Genomic DNA, 4,397 nt, shown 5'->3' with positions numbered 1-4,397 from the left:
TCAACATATAAGCATAACAACGATACTCAATGCACATCAGATTTTAAGGCACAGGTGTCAAAGTCAAGGCCCGCGGGCCAAATCCGGCCCGCCACATCATTTTTTTCGGCCCGCGAAAGCAAATCAAACTTGTTAAATTCCATGATGATTGCTAAAATCTGAGCCAAAATTTCATATTTTTGGATGTCAACCACAATAAAAGTCATTATTCTTGACTTCAGATTTGAAATTGAGTTATTCATTAATTTGCTGTGTGCTCTATATGTAATATTTGAAGGGATTTAAACATTCTAATGGGTTCCCCAAATTCATAATGGCCCTCGAGAGGAAACCATAACTACAATGTAGCCCACGGCAAAAAATGACTTTGACACCCCTGTTTTAAGGCATACTGGGTGTTTTAAGAAAATGAAAGGGTTTCATATGTGTCTAAGTGTGGAAAATACAGTAAACCAAACAGAAATGTCACATCAACAGTGGATCCAGAGGGACGAATTTGACTTTTACTCATAAGCTTGGGATTTAGTCACGTGAAGCTTCCTGTTTGGATCGAGGCTAGTCTAGTTCTGGGAAGCGGGGCATTTGGGACAAGTTTGAAAGTGCAATCATTGGTCGGTGGGGCGCAGTGGCCGAGTTCCATCTTTATTGCACACAATGATATATGATGGGAATATTGTCAAAACAGGTTTTCTTGCAAAGATTTAAAGGACAACCGACGTCACTTTTTTGTTTCTTAACTGACATCAGAAAAACGTTTTATACCATCTAAAATACCCAAAACATGCAGTATGATATTTTTATTCAAATGCAAAACACCAATAAAAATGACTTAAAGTGTCCAAAATCTGCAAAAAATTGAGCTGTGAATTGGGCATTTTCAGAAAGTCCCGCCCCCAGTTCGTGACGTAACGCCAAGATGTCTTGCATTCCTGCAAAATCAAAACAATGGCTTCAGATTCGGAGAATATGCTTTCTTGTTACACATCTAGTTATGAATATGATTCAAATAGTTCTGAAGAGGAAAGCATACATGTTTGCAATCGATTAAAGAATTTATTCCGTGCCATTATGAGGCAACATTGAGGGGAGATGTCTCAATGAAAAAGAGGCACCAAATGGCGACCTCCTGTGGCCTGTGGAAACGGAGTCCACAGGCTGATAAATTCCTTATATGGAGCTTGGACACCCTCTTCTGGTGGCTTTTGGGTGCAACACAAGGTTTTCAGACCAAACAATACAGCAAAATATATTGACGTGATGGAAGGACTGCTACAATGTGTCTTTTTTCGGTCAGGGGCGTTCCTTTAGTGACGTCACGTACGGACTCGTAACCAACTCAAAAACAAGACTTCCTGAATATTCAGCGCAAGTCTTAAAACGTAAAATATAGCTATATGCGGTGGAATCTTATTAAAATCCGCTCAGAAGTCATTTGAAGCCATTTTACAAATTATGGACACAACTTGTACGCAGACGTCGGTTGTCCTTTAATGGATGAGGTGTGACCTCTTTCAGCCATTCTTAGTTAGGCATTTGACTTAGGAAGAAAAGAAAACACTCCAATTTTTTAGGCTTATTTGGTTCCAATCACTATCTCTGATGAATTCTCAACCACAATAATCCCAACACTGTTGCCGCTGCTTATGAAGGCAGAACAAATAATGTTCTGTCTGGTTACCTGAGATTTTCAATTACAGCAGGCCAGTGATGTTTTATTCCCACTAGAAGATATTCATCTACAGCTTTCTGCCCCTCTAAATTCTTGGAGTGGACAACCTATTGCTTCCACGATGCATGCATCTGCAAAACAATCATCGGCACATGGGTAACAATCTTTTGTCCTTTCCCATATCCTGATACCGTCCCTGGATCTAAAGTCTTTTAATGTTCTTCTTTTTAGCATGGCGTAAACACGATTATGATGAGGCCAAGTCATAGTCACATTCTTTATTACTATTGGAACTAATAGCATGGGAGTGAGATGTTCATTTACCAATCTGAACAGAACGGCGGGCTTGGTGATGGTCTTGAAGGACATGTGGTGACTTGGTGATCCAACTGGCCACAGTTGAAACATGCTCTATCCTCAGGAAGTAGATGCCCACTACCTAGGTGCCTTCTTTCCTGCCTTTGCTGGGCTTGTTCTGGTGTTGATCGGCATTCCCTATTGGAGGGACTAGGGCCTTCATAGAGGGTTCTCCTTTTGCTGGAACTCTTTGGTGTTGCTCGGGTGTGATCTAGCTTCCGTTCACGGCGTCTCTCATCCATGCGATTATCCAGTCGAATGGCGAGTGAAATGAGGTCATCTAAATTAGTTGAGTCATCATGAACTGCCAATTTGTCCTTTATCATGGAACTTAATCCGCGGTAAAAAAAACTGCGCAATGCACAGTCATTAAAGCCGCTTTCAGCAGCCAAAATGCGAAATGTGATAGAGTAATCCACCACAGACTGACTACCCGGCACACAATTAAGTAATTATCTTCCGGTTTCTCTGCCCTTGACCGGATGGTGAAAAACACAGCGGAATTCATTTATGAAGTCAGAGAACGATGAGCGGATTTCCGGTCGTGCTTTGCTCACAGCCCAAGCCCAAGCAGCCGCTCGGCCAGTCAAATGACTCATAATAAAGGCAACTTTGGAACTGTCTTGGGAGTAGATGGACGGTGGCTGCTCAAATATTAATGAACACTGGTGTATGAACTGTCTGCAAATTCCTGGTGGTCCACCATAGTGAGACAGCTGGGTTAGATTGGGTTCCTGGGGTTTGACAGGGGGTGGGCACACCCCAACGGGCACAAGACTGAGATCTAAAGATGATGTCCCTTGGGTACTCATTCGCGCAATCTCGAAAATCATTTTGTTCAAACGATGCGCCAGCAGGGCGACTGCATCACGTAGTTCTGCAAGCGTTGTTTCCTATTGACCCACCATTGGTCCTTTGTCAACCTAAGCTTTCTTCATTTTGTTCGAGTCGACGGGATCCATGGCCAAATTAATCTGTCACATTCCAGTATGGATGTGAATCTCACAACTGTAGATTGAGACAAAATAATTAAAAAAAAACAATTACAAAAACAAAATAGAAATACAAAACCGACAAAATACAAATTGGATCACTGGTCAACAAAGCCCGAAATAAAATAGCTTGTCAGTTGTCACCACGACAAGAAAAATCCAATTGCAAAACATTACATTAAATGAAACAAGAATACTACTTACATCATGCATAAAGAAAACAGTCAATTGTCACACAGGCTGCAACAAGGTGAATAATTGAACGGCAGGTTGCAGGAATAGCAGTCCTCAAGTACTCCGTCCACTTATGGTAACGGATGACAAGTGCGGCTTTGGGGGAACCTCCCACCACTCCCCCAGGAAACTGAAACAAAAAAAAAAAAAATCAAAAAGTTTTGTTTTTTTGGAAACTGTCAACTCAAAATATATGGCTGCCTGTCGGAACAAGACACTTCTACAGCACAAAAAAAATTCAAAATTAAAAAAAAAAACAACAAAAAAAAAAAACCAAACAACAAATACAATCGGATGCCCTTCCTGACACAACTCTCTGTATTTATCCGGGCTTGGGACCGGCACAATAAGACACTGGCTTGTGTCCTCTTGTGGCTACAGAACAAGCAACTCGATGACCTTAAAGATGAAGATGCTCAGGAAAAAGCTCCTAAAAACTAAATGGTCATCAGCACAGCAGTATTCAAGCAAAGCAAAACTATATGTTTTGCTTTGCTTCGCATACTATCATGTTTGTAAAAACTGAAGGAAGGTTTCTTCAGCCGTCATCTGCACTATTAGAAGTACAGATGACAGCCGAAGAAACCCTCTCATCGATGGACCAAACAAGTGTAAGTCCGTCTTTTTGTTACCTGTTGATGAAGCCAGTGCATCAATTTAAAACCTTTAAGAGAGCTAGCTGCATTTTATGAGTTGCCATATTTCAATTGACACACTTTCATGATGTACAGTACAAAATGACATATCAGAATTTAATGACAGGAGACATGAAATGGCAGGGATTCATCCCTTGCCAAATTATGAATGATTTAAATAGCACTAAAAATAGTTGCGTTAGGACCACTTAACACAAGAACCATTTCCTTAGCCAAGGCAGACATTTGGTGTTTGGCCCATCCATCAAGATAAGGATTAGTTTTTAATTTCATAGTGAAGTCAAGAATACATTTCATGAGCTAAGTTTACAGCAAATTCATCATGCTCGTTTGCTTGTCTTCGACACAGAACTGTTTTATTTTATGGAAATGTAAACGTAGAAGCTCAGTAGTAACCGGCAGAAGTACGAAATGGGTCATTGGATTTATTTTATTGTGTGGAATTGATTCAACGTTAATCAGGTTTTGAATCAATCAGAACACATACAT

General features: G+C 40.6%; 1 long non-coding RNA gene across 1 annotated transcript; it reads right to left on the bottom strand.

Moving 5' to 3' along the window:
- Positions 1-617: 617 nt before the first annotated feature.
- On the bottom strand, positions 618-3,502 carry LOC148895424 (uncharacterized). The gene is made up of 3 exons (XR_016115603.1): positions 3,223-3,502; positions 1,994-3,034; positions 618-929 (listed from the first exon to the last, which is right to left on the bottom strand). It is a non-coding gene; the product is annotated as an uncharacterized LOC148895424 (long non-coding RNA).
- Between the last annotated feature and the right edge of the window lie 895 nt (positions 3,503-4,397).

Source organism: Hippocampus bargibanti, linkage group LG07, assembly GCF_051943395.1.
Source record: "Hippocampus bargibanti isolate YZ-2025 linkage group LG07, ASM5194339v1, whole genome shotgun sequence".
NCBI classification, from domain to species: domain Eukaryota; kingdom Metazoa; phylum Chordata; class Actinopteri; order Syngnathiformes; family Syngnathidae; genus Hippocampus; species Hippocampus bargibanti.
This window is presented reverse-complemented; position numbering and strand designations above follow the sequence as displayed.